Source organism: Symsagittifera roscoffensis, chromosome 9, assembly GCF_963678635.1.
Source record: "Symsagittifera roscoffensis chromosome 9, txSymRosc1.1, whole genome shotgun sequence".
Lineage (NCBI taxonomy): Eukaryota > Metazoa > Xenacoelomorpha > Acoela > Convolutidae > Symsagittifera > Symsagittifera roscoffensis.
The window spans coordinates 4273133-4299697 of NC_087070.1; the positions used below are offsets into that span (position 1 = coordinate 4273133).

General features: G+C 34.2%; 2 protein-coding genes across 6 annotated transcripts in view; one reads left to right on the top strand and one right to left on the bottom strand.

Moving 5' to 3' along the window:
• Positions 1-26565, bottom strand: part of LOC134854429 (uncharacterized) — a 227818-nt gene that overhangs the window by 163883 nt on the left and 37370 nt on the right. The window lies entirely within an intron of this gene.
• Positions 2545-26565, top strand: part of LOC134854428 (uncharacterized) — a 63834-nt gene continuing 39813 nt past the window's right edge. The window contains exons 1-2 of one of the 5 annotated variants that reach the window (XM_063870671.1): positions 2545-2732; positions 21175-21711. The gene's annotated coding sequence lies outside the window, so the exon portion shown is untranslated. Of the gene's footprint in view, positions 2733-18648; positions 19348-21174; positions 21712-22932; positions 23128-24966; positions 26049-26565 lie in introns of those variants that run through there. The other 4 variants (XM_063870670.1, XM_063870675.1, XM_063870673.1 and 1 more) reach the window with 4 other exon arrangements.

Sequence of the window (26565 nt, forward strand, 5' to 3'; positions counted from 1 at the left end):
AACAATTTCCAAAGAAAATCGCATAGAAATGCCCAAGGAATATTATGATGCGATAACCAACTTGAACTTGAAACAGAATAATGAAGATTATTGTTTACTTCTGAATCCTGTGAGTTATGCTCTGGATAAAATTCAAGCTTCTGGCGTGAACTTGTCAGGAGCTGTCAAAATTTGGCACGATCTTTCGAAGGAACTTGGGCCTAGGTTAAGCATCAAGCAGATGGAATTACTTGCAAAACGTCGGTCAATGGCGTTGACACCGATGCCTTTGTTCAGTTTTCACGTGGACCTGAGATACCGTCATGAAAACCTACTAGAAACGATTGAAATTGAGTCTGCGCTTGATTTCGCTAGCAGTTTGCACCCGTCTTTGATCGCTAATATTCTTCAGTTCAGGGTTGCAGATTCTCTTTTCACAAGCATCATGTTAACAAAAGAAGCAATATCGGCTGTGAGTCCAGCCAGTTCGTGGTCACTGGCCACTGTTGACGAGAGCCATAAAGATCATTTCAGAAAAGTTCTTTCGTGCATGTGCTCTACAGCCAAGCTGGAAAGGCTTTTCAGCACTTTCGGATTTGTCCATTTCATCCTCAGAAACCGACTGGGAATAGAAAAATTGGGAAACTTGTGTTCTGCTTTCGGGTGCTGTGTCATTAATTTCACTTGAGTTAATTGATTCTTGAAACAAAAACGTTATCAATGAAAATAAAAATCAATTGAGAATACACATCAGATTTTTATGCTACCCTGCTATGTTATAGCATCATGGGATCTTTTTGTTTATACCCCCCTAAAAGATGAAGAGTCAAAATAAAAGTTTTGTTGCAAAATTAGATCGATATTACTAAGAAACGCAGGGTTAGACTAAGAAATCAATATGGCGCGAGCCAAAACGAACAAATTTTATCTAATTTAGCCTCAAGCAGGTCTTCTTACGTTTTTTTGCGGTTTTCATTATCCTAATTTCTCAAATATGAGACAAAATTGCGTTCTGAATAGCCTTTTTCCGAGTTTATTCAAGGCTCTGGGCATCATCCTTGTGTTTTGTTCTAAAATCGACCCCTGTAAAAAAAAAATTTTTAAATCATATAGGGGGATATAAGCAAAAAGACCCGCATAATGAATCGATTTGAATTGTATCTGACAGCCTGTGTCATTACAGCGTGTCATTACAGCAATGCATTATTAGGTTGTAACATGTTGTCGTTGAGTTGTTGGTAGGCGAGGCAGATTGAGATAGAGACATATGGCAATAACAAGTCACTCGAGTGTGTAGCTTCCCACTTCACTACACCTCAATTATCCCCTCTCTCCTCCCCTCCCCTCCCCATACCACCCCCCCCCCCCCCCCCCCCTTAACACCACACAATAAGGCACACAAAGTGCAACACGGAAATAACGCTAAATAATTTGAACATGGCGGCGTATGTTGATAGATAGAATTGCAACAGCAATAGGGGGTATATAGGACTGCCTTTACTGCCTATTTTGTGTGTCTATTGAATTGAAACGTCAACTATGCCATGGAAAAATGAGTGACAGCTAACCAAACACATTTTCACATATTTGCATATACCCATACCACCATACACTCGTATACACACATGTATAAATAAGAGACTAAGCACTGAATTGAATTGAATTGAAATGAAATGAAATGAAATGAGTTGACTGACTATGACTGCTGACGCGCTGACTGACAACGAGTGCTGAAGGCTAAAAGGCACTTACTCGACTGTACCACCAATCTACTACTTCTGCCATTTGTTAGAGAGAATATATACCAAATATTCTGAATACTCTTCCTATTTATAGTATTCATTGCCTGTGCCACTTGCAAGTGTCTTGTACTTATAGAGGACTTGGTGAATTTAATGTTGGTGTGTTAAATGTCGTCAAACCCCCTCCCCTGCTCTTTATCTGAACATGCTACCAATACAATTGCAATTACAACAACAATGGCTGCAATTCATGACTGGTTCATAAGTGGGACGGCACAATTCCGAACTAACAGAAGACAAGAGGAGAACTCAGTTGTGTTATGAAATATGGTCGACAACTGAAGATTTGGAGCCGCCTTTCCGATTTTAATTGATAGATTTACTCGTCATTTCATTAAATGCGTTCTTTAGAAGTTAGAAAAAAATCATCAAACAGAATGAGGTTTAACTGACACATGATTTGACATATGTCGTGTATATGCTTATACCTACACTACTAAAGATCTTTTATAACAAAGTGAACAAATTTGTTTAAAAAAAGTATTCCCTGTTTTTAAACTAAGAACACTAAAATTGCGATTGGCAATTTATATGTCTAACTTCTTTTTTTAATTAACTGCTAATTACGCCTTCTGTTTGTGAGTTTTTCCTTTAATTGTTGTTGTTTGTTTATTTTCCATTTGAACTTGTGCATTTCTTCAGGCATAACGAAGAGGGAGTCGATTTTAATTAGAGGCTCAATTCCCTGCTGACACTTTTAATCTTTCTTTTTTGTCCCTGTCAATTTCATTTTGTTGATTAAATTGAATTTAACTTCAATTCTGTTGTCAGGGTTTGAACAGAAAAAAAATACAGAAACAGCTAGAAATTAGAATAAAACGCAACCCTTCTTCCTAATTCTTAATTTCTAGTCCTTATTCATTAAAAATTCTATTTTTGCTCATCTTGGTGACAAAACAAATTGACATTTACTATTCGTTGATGTTTCTTCACGTGCAACAGCTGTCAATTGTAAGTAATGTTGAATTTTCGTACCCCTTGTTGACGCATGAGTTTTTTAAGGGGGGGGGGTTGGAAAAAATTTGGAATTGTTTGCGAGTCAGCCAAATTATTTTTCCGAGTTCTCCCAAAGCGCAATAATCACATATAGGCTATACATAACTTAGCTCAAAATAATGTTGGGCTTTTAACAATTTTTTTAGAGAAAGTGTCAAAGTTGCCAATTTGGCTGTTTGAAAAAGTTTTTGGCGCGCGCTCGCTCATCTAATTTAGTGAATATTGGTGCCAAAGGATGTTTTCGAAAAAAATATTGGCGACTCTTACCGTATTCCGGATTTTCTTAATTTTTTTTAAATATCAGAAGACTTCTCAAAGTCCCCTGAGTTTCAATCTGTAAAAACATTTTGTGAAAACTAGAGCAAACGGGTTCCAGGAAAAAGCCAATGCACGTGTGTGCATCGACGTGCGTGTTTGCGTTCATGTAGTTACGCTTTTTTTATATTTGTTTCAATTGCTTAGGTAATTAATTATAAATTAACAATGATTTAATTCCGCCGAGTCTGTCAATCAAAGATCAGTCTGCTGGCCATTTTTTTTTTGGTCGAGTTCTGTGGCGTGAGCGAAATGAACTGTGCAGTATTGAAACGTTCTTAAAATTTTCTACAGCTGGGGAAATAATTTGAAAATATGCATATATTTTTTGTTTTTATTTTCAATTTTTTACAGTAAGATTCGACTAAAAAAGCATTTGGAAAATGTTTGGGTTGTTATTGAAAGCTGGGAATCCGTTAAGTTGAATTTTGCCAAAATAATTTGGGTTGGTTGGTCAGAAATGGATGCCCTATATAATTCGTAAGGGGTCCCGTTGGAAAAATTTGGCAACCAGCACTGAGTGAGGGTGTCACATTTTTCAATACTGTTCAATACTTGCAAGCCTAAACCGTGCTCTTTTTCAGAGTGCTGAAAACTAATGCTTTTTAAATTTACTCGCCACGGGGTTTTTGATTCTAATCGAAAATCAAATTTGCCATTTAGGCAAATGCGATGAACCAAAAAAGTGGATTTGCTCCAGACGATCAAGTTTTCAAAATATGCAGCTACTCTTTTTTTGATGAGCCTGCTTTCATAAAATTTTGTTTTTCTTGGTAAGTTTTCTAATCTCTAATTTTAAAAAATCTCCCGATGAAAAAATCCGTTTCTTCCGTTGTTCGATAAATTACAATCCGAACAGCAAAAAGTTCAGACCGATTTGTTTCTCGACTTTGAGACAGTTTTGACTCTGAAACATTGTTTGTTTTCAGAACACACGATTTACAGAACCATCGATTCCGCATACTGTTATTTTTGTCAAAAAGAAACTAAAAACGAAAAAAAAAGAGTTTTTCCAAAAAGTGATCTTTTTTTTTCTTGGAGCCATTTATGATGCACGAATAGAAAATGTGAAAAAATTCTTCAAATGAAAACATCCGTTTCTTCCGCTCTTAGGATAAGAAGAGTCCTACCAGCTTGTTTTTCAAAAAAGTTGCCAAACAAATTTTTAAAGCTTTTTTGTAAAAATAAAACAAAATTACCCGAGCTGTCGTCTGTTTAAAAATTAATGTCGATTTAACAGTAACTAAATTAAAGCAAAAACAATGCCAAATAGTGCCAAATGAAAAATTGACTCGTCATTAAAGTAAAATAAAATTTTATATATGATTTTAACTGTTTTGGAGATGTGGAACGAACTGAACTACAAAACAGCGTATGCTCTTTTTTTTCTTTTTGGGACATAACTAACCTTGTTATACATATTTAAAGCTATGTTGTCAAACTAAAAAAAGGGCTGGCAAAAGTTTAAGAACTGGCAAAAAACAGAGCTTAGCAATTGCATAAACTAAACCTACTCTACCCTGTTGAAAAACTAGAAAAATCATACTTTTGCATGTTTACTTATGGACTTTTCTTGTCTATGATAATGAGTCGCTGAAACAAAAAGCTAAAACACTTCTTTTTTAAGTGCTCATAAACGATTTGATGAACAATATTTTTCTATGTTTAACACCAGTTGTACGCAACATCCAGAGATTTTGCTGTCTTTTAAAGTCTCTTAATTTGCCGACGTTTTTTCAACTTTCAATGCCAAGTTTCGAAGTTGTTTTGTATGTTGCATTTTTTCCTGCTCTCTTTCTCTCTTTTTCTTATTATTGTTCCGAATTTTGATACGTAAGTAACGGAATATTTGTGCTCGGGGTCGGTTTTTTTTCTTCAGACAAATTTCGACTTTTTACCAAGCCATTTTTGACGGAATTTTTTTATATCATTCAAATGGTATTGTTGTCTTGAGCTTGAATTTGAAAAGATATTTCACCAGTGATTTTTTTTCGTAAAGTTATGGGGGTTTAAAGATTGCCATTTTGCTCAATTTGGGACAATTAACGCGTGATATATTTCGGGCTATTAACGCGTAAGCGGAGATGTAATCTGTCTTAGAAGTTAGTACAAATTGGTTGAAAGAAGCTTACTTGCCATAATTGATTTAATACAAGGAGCAAAATTTACCCTTTTGTAATCTACATGGCGTCTGGGGGATGATTTTCATAAAAATTTCAAATTTCACATTTAGTTTTTTAATGTTATTACTGCTCCATAAACTTCAAAATGCAGTCGGAACATTCAGGGCTTTTCCCTGATACGAGCAGCCTTGTTTAAATTCAAACTAAACAGTAAAACAATAAGCAGGTCAAAACCAATGAAAATTCATCAAATACTTGTAATTTTACACGACAAAGATGACATATTAATTTTGATTTTGCACTCTTGGTAAGGCTTCGAGTTCAATTTTTTTGATACTTTTTTGATGAGAAAAAAAGATGGTTTTTTAAAGCTTCCCCTTACCCGATGTAACTTAAAATGTGACATCATTGGCACCTGCGGTCCCATTATTTGTATCATTTATTGTTTCTTAAGTAAAAATTATTGAGCTCGATGTTGTCGCCGCTTTTACTACACATTAAAAAAACTGCAAACTTCCTGTGCATTAATTATCCCAAGTGGTTGAATTGGCGATTTTTAAACCCCATAATTTTTTGAGCCTTTTATTTCGAATTATAATAACAGGTGAAGTATACTTTTTAATTGTAGTTTAGCTCATCAAATTTTTTAGATGGTAAAAAAATCTGCCGAAAATGGTTAAACAGAAAACCGAAATTCGTCTGAATGAATTGAAGCTCGGAATATGGAGTAAAATTGTTGCTTTCGCTCTTTGTACAATAAACTTTATCAAAAGAATGCTCGTAACAATGCAAAACTTTGAATGTTTCGACTGCTCTACTATGACTATAAAGTATTTTGTAGGCAAACATTTTGATTAAACTTTTGGAAAAAATGTTTTTTTTTTCATATTTTTCCTCCTTAACGCAATGTCAAGTGCGAAAAAGTTTGGCTCTGATTAAGTAATTGTCACATCAATCAGCTTGCCTCAATTCATTCCAGAAGGATTTCTGAGTCGCATTTATTCGATTTTCAGAGCAGCAATCGAGGCCCAATCGAAACTTCTGCCGACTCGATTAGATCTTCGATTAGACCCTCGATTAGAAAACTACATGAACCTTCCCACTATCATAATGGATGACTCATAATCATAAAAAACGATAACGTCTAATTGTATCTCAATCAAATTAGTGGTTAAAAGGGAGTTGGTCGACTTGTTTTCAACGCTGATGTTCAATAGGATTGAAATCAAAAACGAGGGTTTGTCAGCTTTTTGTTCTAATTAAAATTGCCCAAAAACCAAGTAATTTCTGCCCCAGTCACTTCCACTACAGTCATTTCCGCCCCAAAAGCAGTCATTTCCGGAACTGACTGTTTTTGGGGCGGAAAGGACTGGGAGCCGAAGCAGACGTATATCATCATCATAAACTTTTGAAAAATGAACCCTTTTTAGGCTGGTTGACGAACTTTTCATAATATTGATATTTTGGGAGAAAGAAAAAGTACGAAAGAGCCCTTGTCGGAGTAAAAATAGTGCACTGATTACTTTTGATTTCTTCTTCTTTAATGTTTCTATAATATTCCGATAAATTTTTATTAGAAAAGTTTGACAATAACAATTTTGTGGGAAAAATAACAACAATTTTGATATGCCAAAAGATTCGTTGACTTATCTTAAATGAATGCAGATACACACCCAGAAACACTTGTTTTTTTACAATATCTTCATAAAAATCATTAATTAAGGCTTCGAAGAATAAATTGTTTCCAAGCGATAGATTGTTTCCAAATTGCTTAAATGATAGAAGTAGAAGCACTGTCACCTTTTGGTATAAATTGAAATTGGCGGTTCACCAAAAAAATTTTCCTAAAAATTTTATCGAAAAAATATGAAGGTGCTAACTTCAGATTTACCCTGGTTAAACTACAACACACCCTGTTTATCAAGTCACCATTAGTTTGAATATAATTGTTTAAAATTTGATGGTTGAAATTGTGCAGCTCCTGGTTATTTAAAATTTTTATCAATTGTGTAAATTTAAAGATCAAGAAAAGCAAATTGTTGACAAGGACACAAATTTTAACAGACATGGACTGTTTTAACGCAACTTTAAGACAAACTGGAACAGCTCTCGTTTTTTTAAGTTGAAATTGTGGTGCATGTCTTCAGTAGGTAATCTGAAAGTTTTGTAAATTTTCAGATTGGCTTTCAATCCGTATTATTTTGCTCAGAACGATTTATATATATAATTATTGAACAGTAAAAATTTAATAATGTTGTATTATGTGTTTGATTGATCCAAAATTTTTATTTAAGCATATGACTTTTAAAAAACGTATCTGCAGGATTTTTTACGAGGACCTCATATTGTAAAACTGGCTGAACAAAAGTTTTCTATGCGAAAAATTTAAGATTACGGTTTGATTTTGAATCGTTTCAAAATAGAAAGCCCTTATCATTCTTATTTTTGAGCATGGCATTAGAATAGGTGTAACATTGATCAGCAGAGACATGTTATTTTAGATAAACGTTATCAATATATAGTACGTTATTTTATCAAGAAATTGAGCTTTTAACAGAAAGCTGACACTTCATATTCTGGGATGATTCTTTCTATTCTTTCAAGTATTTGTAACTATATTTGACAGAGATGCTATGTGAAGTTTCATATCGCAATTCTTGTAATTGTTAAAACACTGAATACGGCTCTAAAAGTATTAACTTCACCTGTTTTTCTGTTTTTACAAAAATTTTTTAAAAATCAATTTGTATGAGTATATAACTCGCCAGCTCATTAGAATTTCACTTCAAATGAACGCATTAAAAATCATTTTTTTAAATAACTGTTTTTAAAAACATAACAAAAAACTTTTCTACTTGAACGAAGAAGTAATGAAATACGCTGAAATAATTTGAGTCGACATTATACCGCCTTTGAGGAAAAAGATTGGATGTTTAATTTCGTGTGCTTTTCAAAAGCTTGTTTTGACGGAATTTCTGGGCAGCCTAAAAATTTTTGATGCCCTGAAAATAAAACTATTTTTTACCTGTGATATTTTACATCAAACGCATAAGATTGGTTTCGCTGTTCAAATGCGTACTGCTTCAATTATATTTAGGTAGCTAATCAGACTCTGTAGAGTGTCACTTTAGCGCTGATCGGGATTGATTTCAGAGTTAAAAATGAATTAGCGATCGAGTTTTGGTGGTTTTTCAAAAACAAGTATAATTTTTTCCTAACAAATGAAAGTTTTATGCTACAAAACGGATCAACCGTGCAATTTTTCCCTCATTGACCTACCGCATAAGTTTTTCAATTTTGAAATACAATTCAGCACAAAACATTCATTTCAAACAAGCGCGCTGAATATTTTACAAGAGAAAATTTTATTTGCCAAATAGCTATTTTATCCTGTTAATAGCGTAAATATCAATCATAATATGGTATCGATTGATTTTTTTGGTTAATTAGCCCATTTTATGTTGCCCTTGAAAGCATTTTCTGAAGAAACTGTTTTTTACGCAAAAACAATGATGATCAAACTTTTTTCTGTTCGTTTTTTATTTAGTACTTTACAACTCAGTCAGTTTTGAAAGAGGACACTCAGTTGTTTCTGTACCTGACCTCAGTTACAATTCTACATTTCAAAGTTTTTATCTATAAATTATTTCATAATGTAAATTGGAAATTTAAAATCTAAATTTCTTAAGTTTTTTTCTCTTAAGGAAATTTAAAAGCTAAATTTCTTAAGCACGCAAAAAAATGATGATCAATTTTTTTATGCTCGCTTTTTTATTTAGTACTATAAAATTCAGTCAATTTTGAAAGTGGGCACTAAATTTTTTTCTGGGTTTGACATCTATTATAATTCTACATGTCGAAGTTTTTATGTATTAAAGCGGGCTAAAAACTGATTTGCTCTGCGACGTAAATCCGTGGGTGTAAAATTGCATTTTAAGCCAATTTAGGATAACTAATGCGTGCTATATGCCAGTTTTTAATTAACGCGTAGTGTCAGCGGCAAATCAAACTGGCTTAAAAATCATTCCAAATTCAATTGAGACATTTTTTGTTCAATTAAAAAAAGAAGCTTATCACTTTGGGCTTGATTTCAAGTTCTGGAAGAAGTTTTTTATTTGAGTTATATCAATTTAGGCCGCGTTTTTTTTTCATGGGAAACGAATAACTCAATTCTCAACCATGATACGAGCACTCCTGTTTTGTGTGCAGCTCTTTTTTTATGAAGGTCTTGATAAAAGAGTTTTTATGTAGACTTACAATAATTTTAACAATTACTTAAGGTTGTAGTTTCTGTTGAGTTAGAGGAAACAGTTTTTTTTATATTTGAGTGATTTGAGTCTCGTTTTTTCCTCAATTTTTCTCAAAATGGAGACAAAATACTTTATTTGACCTGGAAAAATTTTATGGATTTTAGAGAAAACTCAAAAAATTCTAAATTGAATTCACCAGGATGGTTGCACAAATTTTGAAACAAAAGAGAGACAGAGACGCTTTGGCTGATTTTTCAGCATTTTTTGAAGACCGTGAGCACTATACATACATGGAATAGTTTTTTTTATTCAGACCAACTTCCGCGATCGAAACATAGTTTTCAACGAAATATTTTTGTTCCCCACTGAAGATAATGACTCAAATATATTTAAAAAAATGTTTCCTCTAAAACCTTTTGATACAATTCTCGGGGCTTGAAAATCGTCGAATTGCAGTTTTTAGACTAATGTACGCGCATTTTGAATATTTCATGCATGATGCAGAAGGCGTCATGAGATTGAAACAAGCAATGGGTCGCAAAAATTCCCTAATAGATTGAAATGTGTTTAATTTTGGCTGTGGTAGAACTTTTCAAAATTAAAATGTGTCAAATATTTTTCTACTAAAACTGTTTGAGACCATTTACAGTGCAGTTGGAACATTCAGGACTTTGCCATGATATAAGCGCAGAGTTGATTAGTTTTTGCTGCAGATTTTTTTTGTTTTTCAAATATTTCAGCCTTTAAATTGGAACAAAAGCAGTTTTCTATCTGTTTTTCAAAATGAGGGTTTCGAGATTTTCAGCTTTTTAAAATTTTTTGAATTTTGCGTCCAGGAATCGAAACATTTTAACAACAAAGATTTACTAAAAAATTTGAGATTAAAATGAAATATGTGAAACGTTTCGAATAAAAAGGAAATCACTGTTAGCAATTTGTTTTCTACTTTATTCGACAATCCGATCAAAAAGTCAGTTTTTGGTTACTTTATTTTTATGAAACTGTAGTTTTTAATTGGAGTAGAACTATTTTCATAAAATGTCAATATGTCTGATTTTTTATCCTCAAAAAAGACGTCTTCATGCCCTATTTGAAGATATTTTTTTCGATACTATCACCCATGTAGGAAAAGCTGATTCAGTTTTTGGGAAAAGTACAAATTTTTCTCTTTTTCTTCCTAGAAAAGAAATTGTCTTCATGGGGTAGTTTCTCAGAAGATTTGTTTGAAGTTATACATATTGAAAAAAAATTGATTTGGTTGATACACATAATAAGAATATATGTAATACCTCCACAATCAATAACTGTTTTTGTTCAGGGTAATTTTTACTTCAGTTTTAAAGCTTTGCAGTTTGGCTAGTTCAAAATTTGTCTGTTTGAACGAAGTTCTTTTTTTTTCTTGTCGATCAAAAAAAACTCATCGTTTGATTAAGGTCTAATAAAACTGGAAGCCTCTCAAGTATACTTGCAAGTTGAGCATGATTTTTAGTCATTTTTTTTTAAAACGTTGTATACTTAATTGAAACTGGGTGATACTTTTGATTTTAATTTAGGGAGTTAATTCTTATAATATTTTTTTTTGCTGGAAAAAAATCGAAGTTAAAGACACAGTCAAAATTAAAATTCGGTAAAATTCTGTCTATAAAAACAGTGTCGAGGTTATGCCGAGACTTGATGAGACTTGAAGATTGTTTTATTGCATTTTATCGAGACTTCTGACGCGGCATTAGATAACGCGGCAGAAATTATCAACCGTGTAGATAGCGCAAAAACAAGGCAATCAGCTACCAAGCAATTCACGGAAAACTCAAACAATCACCAGTGACTGCGTGAAGTTATTTTCTTTCAGAATCAAACATTGATAGTTCGGTTTTTTGGCGTTTAACAAAAATTTGAGTCTAACTGTTGAAACAATGGTATTGTGGCAACATCTTTGTCTCATGGAACTAGAAATCGGGTTACAATCAGTAGCAATACAAAAAAAACTATGAAATTTTTGAGATTTTGGAGCCCTCAGAACCATGCAAAAAATAACCAAAGATAAAAGCATGCGCTAATTTATTGACAAGGCGCCAACTTTTTTGTTTATTCAAATATGGTTATCGTTTTAATATTTCTCAACAATCTATTCTGAAATAAATTGCAGAGCGAAATTGTTTTCTTGCTAACCAAGGCCATTTTTTCATTCTTGAGTTTTCAATTGGTATGACGATTGAAGCTGAATAAGGTCATGCTGTGATAGACCTAAAACTAGAGGCTAATTGAGTGCTCAACTTTAAATATGAACGTTTTTAGTGCTGGTTCTTGATTGTTTTAAAAAATTGTTTTGTTTTTCAGACTATACACTTTCCCGTTTAAAACCTACAAAGGGTTGAAACATTATTTAATACTTTTTATTTTTTGAATTCATTTAAAATTATTTAAAATAAGAATTCATTTAAAATTATTCCTAACAATGGGCCCATTTTCAAAAAAGCCTGAATGGAACCGTCGCTTTGGTTTCCAGTGATTTACATACTTAAGATTTCTTTTTTAGGTAATTATTAGCTTCACAGTCATGCAGGCTTTAAAGTTAATTAACTGAAAACCAAAACTTTTGAAACGGGAGTATTTTTCTGAGTTGTGGAGTAGACATTTTTCCAATTTTCCAAAAAAGGGTAAAAAAATTGTGCTCGGTGGGTTTTTTCTTCAAACGAAATCTGAAGTTAAATTTTTGTACCATCTGAAAATTTTTGGACAAACTGAGAAGAAAAACTTAAATACTTCACTTGAGATCATAGTTTATGGGGGCTTAAAAAATGTCAATTTTACTAACCTGCGATAATTAACAATATATTTTGTACTCCAAACGCCTAAGCGGCGATTTAATACGGCTCCAACATCAAAGTAAATTGACTTGAGGCAAGATTTTGGTTTTAGTATTGCATTATGAGACGCAAAACACATCACTTTATTTTTTACCTAGCTTGCGTGGCAACGATTTTTGTAAAAAAAATTCAAACTTTTTCAGTTTTTTCTTATGATGCTTGGTTAATTTTTTAATATTTCGAGAACATTTCATCGCCCACTATTTTAGAGATCTTACTGGGCAGTCAGAGCATTTAAGTTGGAACTAAATTTGAAAGGTAGCGTTTCTTGCTGAAAACGTACCGTTGATGTGTTCGTTGATGGGTTCCCAGAAACACCTGTTGCAATTGATTACCCTCATAGCTTCTTTTCTGACGTTTTGCTATGTTGTTCAGATCCAGTAAAATAAATAAATTTTATGTAATCGCGAATTGGTTCAATAGATGTTTTGCAGACTTTAAAATTGATATCACATCAAATTGGGCGTGAAAATTTTTCAATTCGAAAGTTTAATTAATCTAGAAAATAAAAGAAAACTTGTCATTGCAAAATCTCTACATAATATTATTTTTGTTCTGAATATTTCGCCCTGATATAAGAACAATTTGGTTTGGCTTGTGCGGCGAAATTCAAAATTTTTCAGTGACTTCATCATCAAACTTGAAGCAAAAATTTATGTTTTCTGTGATCGAAGCTTAACTTTTCAAGGTTTTTTCAAAGCTTAAATGAATCAAAACTTCATTTTCGAAATGATAAGAAAAAAGCGGTAACTAAAATTGTTTTTATACAAGTTGTGCTTATGCTACGATGCAACATTTTTCCAGCTTGAGTTGCAAATACAAGTGCTCTTCGGTGGCGTTTTTGGTACATATTAGTCAATCATAGTGACTTTATAGGCATCTGGTGTTGTTTTACTGGTGGCTAGTGTTAGTTGTTGTTTGACAAAAAGAGTATTATGAAAAACTATCTGATCAAATTTTTTTGAGACCCTTTAGAATTTGTTTGCGAAACTTCAGTTTTTCTCACACAAAAATTTATCCGTTTTTGGAAAAAACCCGCTACTCATTCAGTTCCTGCATATTACGCTAGACTCTTTCTAACTTACTCCACGTTTTGCTATCTTCGAAAGTTTCAGTGGGGGAGTTTTTGACCATTTTTTGTAACTCTTTTCACCTTCTGAGAAATTATTTTGCCAAATCTGAGATTAAGTTACCTGTCGAAAGCATGACTTATGAGGATCTCATGCCTTGTGCGTGCTTTATTGAAACTACTTCTCATTTTTTGAAAAGTTTTTATGGCCACACAAAAGCAGTTTTTTAAAACTTTAGTTTTTTGTGAAACTTTTTGACTCCTCTCAAAAGCTACCCACCCAAGTCCGTGGAAAAAAATAGGTTCAGGTTTTTTCTGTACAAATTGCAACCCTCTAATTTCAAAAAAAACTTACGGCCGTTTAAAAATGACTATTTAAAAAACAATTTTGTAAATTTTTATTTTCTCAAAAAATAAATCAGAGATTGCACTTACAATCAACTGGTCAGCTATTGGTAATCTTCCCTGCATTATTGGCTACACCTTAAAACTTGTAGAACTATTGTTTTGGCTTCAAAAGAACATCATTTTTTGACGTTTTGATCTTTTTCAATTATTTTCTTTTACCAAAAACTACCCTGCCAAAACCGACTTTAAAAATTCAATCTAAATTCAGTCTTCTCTGGAGAAACATTTCTTTCTTCTCTGGAGAAACATTGCTTCATTTTTTTAAGAAAAAAAACAGCCTTGTGAAATGGTAGTTTTTTGACATATGCGACCATTTTTTTGAACGTTTTAACTGTTCTCGAAATTTACCCTGCCAATGTGGGATTCATGACTTAGCCGAACGAGTAATTTGTGATAACTTTCTTGCATAAGAGGTTACGCAATAACTTTTCTAGAAAAAATTTATGGCCCTAAAAATGCCATTTGTAATAATTTGACCGAGAACTAGGGTTTTTCTGTGATTAAAGGCATCCTCTTTAACTTTGGTAGAAATACCGCTTTGGAATTAGAAATTTTAATGGTTTCTTGAAAGATTTTTCTCTTCTCTTTTCAAATGGATATACTGGCTTGGGCATTAGCTACAGCCACGTTTCAACAATTTTGGCATGAAATTTATTCTTTTGTCGTTCTTAGTTTTTATTCAGCAAAGTACGCAAAATAACTTGTACGAGAGTAGATAAATTATATTACACCGAAAGATGATTAGGCAGGACCCTGTTTTAAAATAAGTTATGATGGTACTACGTTGCTCACATCTAAAATGCATAGTTTTTCAAATTCTCGCTGCTCATATAAGTTAACAGCACTTTAACTTTAACTTACCCGTTTATGTATGTCTCAAGTCTTCACTCATCATATTACGATGATCTCAGCCCCACTGCCATACTTGCAGTTTTCGTACCATCATGACGGATCGTATGAGCTCCTAAGTTACAGTTTTGTTAGAAATTCAAATTTTTTCAGTTTTTTCTTATGATGCTTGGTAAATTTTCACTAACAGTTTTCACCAACCGTTTCCTTAGCCGCCGTTTTTTACCTGGAGCGTTATGAGCTCTTGTTACAAATTATTCATAACAATAGCATCATTTTTCGACGCACTCTTTTTGTTACTTATAACTCCTTACCATCGTATTGTTACAAAATTTTAGAATCAAAAAGGTATCTACAGCTTCATCTGGGCCATTACTTTACTTCCAAAAAACCATAGCATGATGCGAGGATGTGAGACTCCTAGTATGCTGGTCGTAGATTGCAACCCGGACTACTGAAAATAATATTAAATTTTAAGTGCACTTTTGACAGGATTGCCTCGGCAATTTATTTGCTAATCTAGCTGCTTCTTTAGTAGCTAGTGTTATTCAGTTTGCAAGTGGTCGTGGTGCAGATTCTAGGAAGTTAAAATCCTAATTAACTTGGATTCCGGTACTTATCGTTAGTTTTTTTCATTTAAGGTTTATTTTCTATACGTATTCTTTTTCCTTATTGCGCTGGCTTTTGTCTTTTAAAGCTCCTTTGAGCGTTTTCTCGCTTGGTTTGCGAAGTGCAGTTTTGCTTATGTGTTAACTATTTATTCCAGTTGAACCATCGATTGACGGTTAATTCCCAAAAACGTATCAATAATCAAATTGGTGCAAAAACTATTATCTATGCGTTCTGTTTTTATTATTTTATAATTAACAAAGTTTTTTTTTCATAAAAATTGTTAAGAACGAACAGCATGTTTTAGTGTTAAATCTTCAATATCAGACGTCCTCATTCAAAATTTTAAAGTTTTATTAACAAATTACCACCCCAAACGCGAATTCGGGAAAACGTAGAGATATATTTGTACTGGAAAGCTGTGTAACCTTTTGGAGAATTGGTAAAATCGATGTTAATTTCAAAAAAAAACTAATATATAAATACAGATTTATTTGTTACACGTTTTGAGCATTCAAAACATACCAGATTCAAACTATTTTTTTAAATTGAAGTTTCTTATACTTATATTTTACAGCTTTACACTTTCCATTGATTATAAATTGATTCTTTTCGGAGGAAATGCTCTTGTTCTCAGAGTTAAAGTAGATCCAAAAATTGTTTTTGCAAGGCTATGTTTTTAGCATAGAAATTTCACTTGATGATCAAAGGCAAAATAGGTCACAATGTGGTAGACTACAAATAGGAAATCCATGAAATCTTCCCAGACCAGGGGTTATAACTTTTTTCAAAGAATTTTGTAGTGATTCCATTTCTGTAGTGATAGTTTCAACTTTAAACGATCCTAGAATTTGCTCGAAACCATTTTCGTTTTTAATGAATTATTTTTGCTAGTATTTGTCTTAACTGGGGAATGCAATATTTTGAAATTTTTTATCCGTACTTTCAGGAAAGGGATGGATTATTTGAGCTCGGTGTAATTTTTCTTCAGACGAATTCCGACTTTCAAAATAACATTTTTGTGCAAAACTTTACAGCATAAAAAAAAATTATTAAGGTCTTGAGATCAAATAAAGAAAAAAGCAGTAACCTTGAGCAATTCAAGCCCGAGTTTCTCGCTATTAACGCGTAATGGGCGATTTAATCCGGACCAGAAAATCCAGAACTGACTTGAAGCGAGCTTTTACGAATTTTTAATACGTTGGTAGACGCTAAATACATCAGTTTATACTTTACATAGCGTATGGGGTGAAGAGTTTTGGAAAAAAAAACAATATTTTTTTGAAGTCTTTGGATTTTTAATTTTTAAAAATTTACTAATCAGTCGATTTTATTAATACATTGTTTTCCGTAGATCTTATTGGGCAGCTGTAACCTTTAGGGCCTTACCTTTATACGAGTAAACTTGTGTTCTTAAAGCGTTTTAAACACATTCAAAAGTATGCAGAATGAGTTTTTCTACGATTCTCAATCAAAAAAAAAATTCAAAAACGTTCTCTTAGATGAAAATTTCGATCAAAATTACGAAAATTATATTATTGTTTTTCTGGTTCGTATTCTCAAGTTCAATTGTTTTGTTTCACTTTGGTATATATTTAGATGTCAGTAGTTCAACCTTTTTGCGAGTCAAAGGGACTTTTTAATGCAGTTCTTTAAATCTTTAAAGGTTGACGTGCATAATTAAAGGTTTGATTTTTGCAGCGATGTAACGTTTTTTGACAGCCCGAAGCCTTGAGTTACAACTTTTCTGATTTCTCGGATTACGAAAGTTTTTTTATTAATTTGATTTTCAAGTTGGGTAAGAGCACGGACTATGAGCGCCTCGAATCATTGACCTTCGGCATGAAAGGCGGTACTTGTTCACTTCTCGGCCGCTTCATATTCGTAGCATTGTACATTGATAGAATTAGTGGGAACATTCTTACAATTGATAACGACTCATTCTTCGTTTTTGTTAAATTTGATGCGACGACACAGAGTTGATGATAAGTACTTATCTCTTTTATTTAAACTGCTGCGTGAAGATTGCTTTCGGGTTTAGAGTAGGTTTTGATGTGTCATTAAACTTCTCAAACATTTCTCAATATTATGCCTATCGCTGTTTCTGTTTGGCTTTCGATTGCCAATCATAAAACCTAACAGTTGACTTTTGACCCCGTAATTAACTTCAAATATCCACAATTAAGTCTATGCTGTTCAGCCTTTTACTGTACAATACTCTGCATAAAAGTGTTTCATACAGACTTAATTCCACTAAAATCCATTAAATATAATTGAGGCCTGCTGCAATGCTAGCTTCCGAAAAGGTCGAATATTTTTGACGGTACTTTGCTCCATCTTAGGCGATTGCTATGGTTTCGCTTTTTGTTTGCTTGCAAAGCGTTCGGTGAGATTATGAGGTGTTTCATCATCTGCCATTGCAAATTTTCTGCGAGTACTCTGTATCTTTTTCTGCTGATGAAGGTCGCTCTGGAAAACTGCAGGAGTTGAGGGGGGGGGGGGGGGGGGTGGGGGGTTGTGGATGCATTGTGCATTTGATTGAGAGCAGACTGGTGAAAAAGCCATTTTGTTACCCTTGGCGATTACCCACAAAAATAAAATATGCACAAAAACCAAAGAGGATGTGATGAGGCTTTCGACACGCCAAGTGGTTTTTGAAAAAATGTCAGTCAAAATAGCTAAGAATGTTTGTGTTAAGTTGTGGTGGACCCGAATCAAGTTAAGACCCCTCCCCGCTCCCCTCTAACTCTATCTTTGGGGGGGGGGGGGGATGGTGGGTAGATAAGAAGATGTTCATTTGATGTGTTGTGTGGTCTTTTTGCTACTGACTAAGCGATGTCTTCAGCTGTCCAAAGGAGGCAGATAGGCGGTCGAGGAGGGGTGAATTATTTCCCTCAAAATGTAGGATGGGGCGAGCGTGATATATACACAGAGGCGAAGCGGAGTTTTGCAACGTTTGCGATACAATTGAAACATTGCATTACAAAACGCCGAAAAAAGAAGTATATGTTTTTTAAAATTAGGAAACAAAAATTGAAAAAAGTACAAAAAATTCATAGCTTTGTCTCGGACGATATTAGTAAACAGTCTTAACAAGCATTAAGAATCAAGGACCGAGTAGCAATTAAGGGGAAAAAACTTGGCTCCACCCTCGTTAAGCCGAAAACGAAACTCTAGACATAAGATTATCCAAGCTATAAAAATGCTTAAAGTAAAACTTTTACGACCTCCGGAAACAGGCAAAAGCATTATAAACAATTCTTCCTTGAAAATGCGCAACATAAGCTGACTAATCCGATGAAACAAACGACGAACCCGTGTAACCAAAAAAAAATTATGAAATTATTGAAAATCAGAGTTGATAAATTTACCAAGATGCCATGTAGGTAGGAGGGGGACGCGAGATGTTCTGAGATTCGGCTTTGATTTCAGTTCCAGTTCCAAAGTCTCCCATATATGAGGATTGTGCTATCAGCTGTCATTCAGCTGTCGTTTAAGCTGTCTTTCTCTGTCTCTGTCGCGTGTCTTCAATTCTCTTCAGTCTACGAAACGCTTCTAAATTCAGTCTACAATAATCTCGAATCTGCGTTTGTTTCTCTTGTAAATTTCTAGCCAGTCACAGAACAGAACAGCGAAAATAAAACACAACTGCTCCCTATCTTAAAACATGAGCGAGTCAGAGAGAGAACAGAAATGAAGTAAAAGAAAAGAATTACTACAACAACTGAACAGCTAACAGAAGAGAAAAGAAAGAAACAAATCAATCGATCAAAATATCTTTCATACAAAATATTATAATATTTTATATTAATATAAAAAATACAATTTTAAATTGTTCCCTCTTCATACAAAAAATAACAAAGCCCGGAAGAAAAATTTGAAATGAAATAAAATTGACGACAGTCAACAAGAAAATTTCGGACGCCAAGAAAACAACCGAATCTTTATTATTCCCGCTTCTCAGACCATTTTAACTGTTTTTGTTCCCACTTTTCATATTTATTACAGTCGCGGCAGAAAAAAGTGTTGTCCTGGAGTTAATTTTTGAGAAATTCTACTGTCTTAGAAGAGTATTAACAGGTAAGTTGGTTGTTTTTTTTTTCTTCATTTGAAACCAGTGCTAGAGAATTTTTTTTCTGCACCTAAACCACCCTTTAAGTAGCTTTTTAGCCAAGTATAACAATGATTTTTATCCATTTTTAGTTAATTTTTTTGAGCATTTGTTAGCCACTATTTCCCCAGTCCGGTTTATCACCTCAAAAAAAGGAAGAAAAGATCGTTTGTGAAATTTTGAATTCCTTTTTTTTATTGAATCAGAGGCTGAATATTAACCAAAAGACAAAGTTTTCGGTACAAGAATTTTATGACATGTTCTGGAACAAGTATGATAGCTAGCCTGAAAAAAGCAAATACGCAAGATAGGTCCCGCTTTTTTGTGAAAACTTCAAAAACACAAGAAAACAAATGCGAACCACGTTTTCGAAGATTTTGAAGCCTAAAAAATTTTTCTTCAGGGACCCATTCTAAGGGACCCAACTATCATACTTGTATCCGTGTTCTAATAAGAGATAAATTTCTCGATTTTTTTTGTTAAATAATTTGGACCAACTTAACATCGTAATTTCGGCCTGTGTTTTGCTCAAATTGCAATTGATACATTTGTGGTTCAATTCACATAGTTTTAGCAACATTTTTTCTAAAGGACTAAAATTTTGTCGGAATCCAATTATACCATTAATTGGGTTGATTACATAAGAATTGAACATGTTTATGACGCCAACTTCTTAACCGTTGGTACAAGACAAGAATGAAAGATATGGGTCCCAACTTTTCTTATTTAACCCATCATTATTTAGGACGTTGACCGAACTATCGTGCTAAGCGAAGCTCTGCGTTCTCAAACTACAAGATTTTGTAAACTTAACAGCAGACTTCATTAGACATTTAGGATCAAGTTAACAACCTCCCCCCCCCCCCCCCTAAACGGATTTTTTTTGAAGGGGAGGGGTATTCATCTATAAATTTATGGTATTCATCGATAATTTTTTTTGGAAAAGTTAGAAAATGAACTTTGGCTAAATTTTGAGTTTGAAATTTTGTTTGTAATTGTAAACTTGGACACTTAGACTGGCTGGAATCTTGTTGTAATTGCAATCCGCAATTCATGCTGTGAATCAAGTAATAAAACATGGTCTAATTCAGCTCAATCGGCATAATAATGTTATTGCTCCGACCTAGCACGTCAATTCTACATTGATTCACGCCAATTATAACTTACAAATTATGACAAATTATGTCCATGTGGGCCCCATTTGATAGAGACAACGAGACCATAATAATGGTATATTATAATCAGAACAGCGATCTGTTTTTCGACAAATTGCAAAAACGCCAACCAAGCTCAGAATAACAAATGCACACAAGATTACAAATACAAACTATTTACAACAAATAACACAAAATAGATAACAATTCTATTAATTATTTTGAGCGATATCCATCAAAAATAGTTATCCAATTTCAAACCAGTCCTTTTCAATAGTGAAAAACGCGATTTTTTTTAATACGCCTTGTAAAAAATTGCGATTTGATTTCAAAATATTAGTTCTACATAGACAGGCACAAATTAGTGATGTTAAATTCTTTCGCGGCAAAAAATTATAGTTTATCGATTAAAATATTAGTTATTTTTCGTCTTTTTTGTCGTGAAAGGTTGCTTTCAGTTATATTGCCAATTATTAGAAGGTTCTTGATGACGTGTGCTCGTGAATTGTATACTCAGTGTTCACTTTTTGATCTATTTCTCTCCTCTCACTTCATTTTTCGATTACCCTAGAGACAAATTATTTCAGGGAGATAGTTTAGCCTCAAGTTGTTTTTTTTCTATTTCACTGCTTTTCGTTTCAGGGTATTGTGGTACGAAAACGCAACTGAAGGCGGTACAAAACAGAAACAATCAATTTATTTACCTGTTGAGTTTGACTTGAGTCATTATCATTATCTGATTTTGCGACGACGCTCAGGAAAAATTGTTCTATTCTATTTCCTGACTTTTGATTATCAATCTAATTGTTATTACAGTTTTGAATGCCATCAATGCAACATTCTGTATCCAACATTACTGCAGTTTGTTACCTTACGTACAATACAATTAATTAAAACACCTTGGGCGTATTGAAATTGCGTCATTCAAGCTTGATTGAAAAGTCTGATTGAGCGTTTTCAAATAATTTGCTGATCGGCAAGTTGGTTAATTAAGCTATCTAAATTAACTCCATCAAATCATTTGCCATTATTACCATCTCTATTCGTTTCTTTTTTTTTTTGCTGTTTGTTAATTAACTGACAATTTTCATTAAATCTGTACAAAAAATTTCTCTCGTGGGGAAGTGTGTTCTACCCGGAATCACGGAAACAACTGGAGGAAAAATAAAAACTATAACAGTGAGCATTCATCTATACATATGTTTTCTTTTCCATTTTGAATTGTTTAAGATCAATTATTGATCAGTTTGTAATCAATGTCCGAGGCGAAACAGGTGTCGCCTTATTAGCGCAGCTTCCCTTTGGTTTTTGGTTCCATTGGTAGGAATGGGCTGATATGCCAAGTCCAAAATCGCCCTCAAGTTAGGTTTCCAGTTAAAGTTTTCATTAAAATCCTAGCTGAGCTTTTTTGTAAATTACAGTCAGCCAGTATAGTTTTTGGTTAGAAATCTCTTAACAGATTTCTCAAATGAAAGTGAACACATTTAATTGAAACCGTCGCAAACATTTTCCCCCGCAAGTTTTCACGTCATAATTCACATCTGGTTATAAGCTGTTATAAGAGGGCAAAATTTTTCCGATTTTCAAAAAAATATATTGAAAAAATACTTGTCTTCTCTGGTTTTTGTTGCAATGATCAAACTAACAATTTTTGGTGAAACTAAATTTTAAAACGAAAATTTGTCAAATGTGATGGTTTTTAGTGAAGTTATGAGCGAAGTTTTAGAGTAGACATTCCAAAAGTCTGGTCTGATTAACGAGATCATTTTTTGTTATGTTTTTCTGTGCACAACGCGTAACCAGTGACTTATTTGTCCCCAAAGTTATTGAAATTAAAATGATCATTGTGAGTTGGATTAAATGGTGATTCATGAATTAACAATCATATCACTTTTTATTCAAAATAACACGTGGAGTGATATTATTAATTTTTCCAATTATTCTGGAACTTTTCGCCAGTTCCCAATATAGTAATACTTGAGACATATCTTGATCCAAAGGTCATATGGAACTTTGAAGGTTTTGCTCTGATACGAACAACTAAGTTTGTCTCTTGTAATAAATAGTAGTAAAAATTGGTAAATAACTAAGTTAGCGTCACTTTGTAATATTAATTCGTGTTAGTTCGCTGCGTATGCGTTGTGCATAGAAAACAGGAATTGAAGCACACTTGAGTAAGATATTTGCCAAATCCTGTCATTCTATAAAAAAAACTATTATCGATCAAAATTTATTTTGATTTTTTTGTCTAAGATTTTGTTTGGTCCAAGTTTTGATCTACTCGGTAAAGTTTTTTAAGTCAGTTAAATCAAGTGTGAACTATTTATCAAACGAATTAACTTGACTATTTGTTTTTTTTTCGACTGAAAGTATTTTCGGTTATATGCACCATTAGCATCTGTGTTGAATGACGCTGTAGCAGTTGTAATTGGCAGGTGGCGTCGAGAAGTGTTACTCTAGCATACTGACCAATTAGACACATTGACACAGGGTGGGATTAGTTCGAGGCAGGCGGGTAGCGGAACTGAATGAAGGAAGTGGGAGGATCGTGTATTTTCAGTCTGGCATTTCAACAAACGTAACAGGCAACCGGTGGTCCGTTAAATTCAAATACGGCGCCTATTTTATTACTTACTGTCACTAAAGGAAATTCCACTATAGCGTCGCGTCCCGTCGCTCTCGGCTCAAATAGGGTTCAATAAACAAACAAACAAAAGCTAATACTAGTTAGAAGTATTTCAGACACTGACTTATTATTATACATACTACCTTTGCTTTCTATTAAGAATGAACACACGGTTAAAACACAGTAAATGTTGGTAAAAAACATTGGCGAAAAAAATGCAAAAATTTTCATGTTTTCAAATTAATTTAAATAAATCCGAAAACATTATTGAAGTGTCTGTGAATTTGGCATTGGATAGATATTTTCGCCCGTCGCCATGTTGTTATTTATGAATTTCTTGGGTCCCCATTTCAAGCTCTAGTTGCGGATAGATTTTTGTATAGGTTAAAAACTGTGACTGAAAGCGAAGTCTAGTCTACTTTTATGTTCGACCTGCTGGACGGCTCAGTTTCCCTTTCTCTCTTTTTCTGGCAATTTGTACTTTTTATAACTCTAGCTGGCTGTTGTAATATCTATCTGTATGGTAATTGTAGCAATAATATCTGGGCTGGGACAAATAATTCCAAGCCAACCCAACCCCCTCCCCCACACCTCTCAATAACCGCCCGTCCAGAGAGCAAATTACACCCATCGCCCCAACTGCAGGGAAAAAGCAATGAAAACTATCCGTCCAACTAAGCCCTGCTATACCCTAGCAAATATTTTTAGCAGTAGCTAGATACACTAACTAATACAACATCCAAATCCATGTCATTTATCTTTTTTGTCTTCCCCTATTTATCTATTCACACTGTTTACTAATGCAGTATTAGCCCAGTCATTTCAATTACAACCCTCCCCCCGCCCTGTTGCCCCGCCCAAAGTTTCCTGACAGTAACAGTACTCGTTTCATTGCCCCATCGAAAAGGCTCCCAAATGAGAAATTTCTCTTAAATGTACTTCACAAATTGCAATGAGTCGACATTATTGTTTAGATTCCGCGCTGATATTTAAGTCGAATTAGTTGTATATTTTCTGATCCAGGTTCGTTTTGTGATCTGTTGAGTTTGCTGACCTTTTTAACCTGGTAAATAAACAAAAGTTGATTCGAATCCTGCTTGGACAGTTTTCGGAACTTTTTTTAGACTTTTCTGTTTGTTTTTGAGTTTTCAAGCAGACGTTTTCTAGCGAAATTCAAAATAGAAAACGGAGTTAATCCCTCCCTTGTCGACGTTAGAGTTAGACGTGACATGAAATGCGAGTACATGAATAGTGTGAAGGCAGAATGGGGGACGGGAAATTGAATTTGAAATGTGGATTTGGACGGCCACAGTTTTATTGAACTTATTTATTCTGCGCCAGCCCAACTTTATGACATGACAAGTCATATATACGCTGCCATGATTACTTTTGGGCTGAGGAAAGGGAGCTTGATATATGGAACTAGAACGTACAACTGCACTGCGGTTAGGTGGGGGGTTGAAGGCTGGGGGCAATAAACAAAGGAGGTATAAAATAGGGAAATAGATCCCTCCCAAATTGAGCCAATATTTCTATTGCTCTCTTTCACTCACTTTCACTTCACCCAAATGACAACGCAACACAACCCTGCCCCTAATCCCCCAACACCCCCCCCCCCCCTATCTCACTTCCAGCGTGAAATAGATTGCCCCTCCCGTACCGTCCGGCATACTAGCTAAAGAGCCAGAGAAAGACAAAACCACGTGACAAAACGGTAAAAATAAGGCTACGACAGCTCTAAGGACAACTAGTGACATGTAGTGCTAGAATTGGAATGAGAATCAGTTACAGAAAAGGGCAGGTATACTAACTAATACCAACTAACTAAAACTACTAATATTACTGCTACTTGGGGTGCGAAAAAATAGAGAAACCAAGACAATGCTGTCATTGCGATTTCAATGGCGACCCAGACCGAATTACCGTTCTATTTCTATTCTCTTTTTCCTTCTTAGCCAATCCAAAGACACAAAAGTAGTGAAATCGTGTGATAGCAGCGACGACAGAATCGGCTAAGTAAGACAGACAGGAGAAGGATACTACTAGTTGTAGAAGTAGGATAGTGAAATAGGGATTGGAGGGAGGTTGGGAGAAATATCATTTGGATTTCGGCATATCATTAAGCTGTATTTGTTACTACTCCACTCAATACTGAAATAGTGACTGGCCGCCGCCGCCGCCGCCTCCTCAATCCCCCTCCTGTATCTCCTCCACTTCTATACATGTGTGTACGTGTATGTCTCTATCTACTGGCTGTTCGGCGCTTTAACTGCCAGCTATCACAATCACCACCGCACAAATCCACCTCAACTCTGATCTAGCAACGCCTTAATTTTTATTCCAAGCAGCTTTTCTACTTCTTTTTTACTGCCTCCCTTCTTCCTAGCCTACTAGTTCAGCAATAGTAGTGTAGTTGTTCACTCTTGTCTTCAGCGCAACTTGCACATTAGATCATTTTCCTATTCGTTCTTTCCTGAGTCGCTGTTTATTTTGCTATTTTCTATTTTTCCAATCCAAGCCAAGCCGGCTTTCCAATTCTCCTCTTTTCCTTCCCTGTTGTACGTATGTATGTCTACGTTACTTTTTTTGGATTGCCTTTGCTTGCGAGACAATTTGTGACACATGCCTTTTAATTTTGATCTCTGTCATTTCAACTTTGGTGACACCTTGCCTGTGCTTATATAATTCCGAACTCGACCGAAACTGAACTGAACCCAACTCAATTGTTTGTCAACTTCTCACTTTGTCCACCCTAAATGCCAATATCAGCTGTCACTCAAAGTTAATTCGTCAACCTTCCGCTTTGATCTGCCTTATTCTACCGCCATTATCCAACTTATTCACCCCGAATAAATGTCAATCACGCAATTTTCGACACTTCTCACTTCAGGTTCAAATTTAACTTCCGCTTTTGGCCTTGAGAGCAAAGGAAATTCGCATGTTCAATAATGATTAATTTTAAAACTAGGGAACAACTTTTCTTTTTCTTGAAATAATTTGGGCAACTATTAATTATTTTTAAAAGAACCGTTTTCAGATTTCTAATGAGTTTTTGGGACAATAATTTTGGTCGATTTTCGCTTTGCTTTAACACTGCACTTCTAAAATTTTCAATTGATGGTACTCTTATCGAAAACTAAAACAAAAACAATTTCAAAATGCTTCAACTCAGAAAGAAAACAAGGTAAAGCAAAGTTTTCGCGTGAATAAATATCTGCTTCTAATGTGATTCAATATTTATCTGCAATGATTCATAAGTTCATTTTTTTGCGCTGAAACGGTTCTTTTAGGGTTGTTCATTTTGGAGCAACGGGTGGGGGTTTTAATTCCAATTTGTGTCTTTTCGTTCTAGAAACACAGACTTCGTAATCAATTATTACTGGTTTAGCTGAATTTGTAGCCGGGGC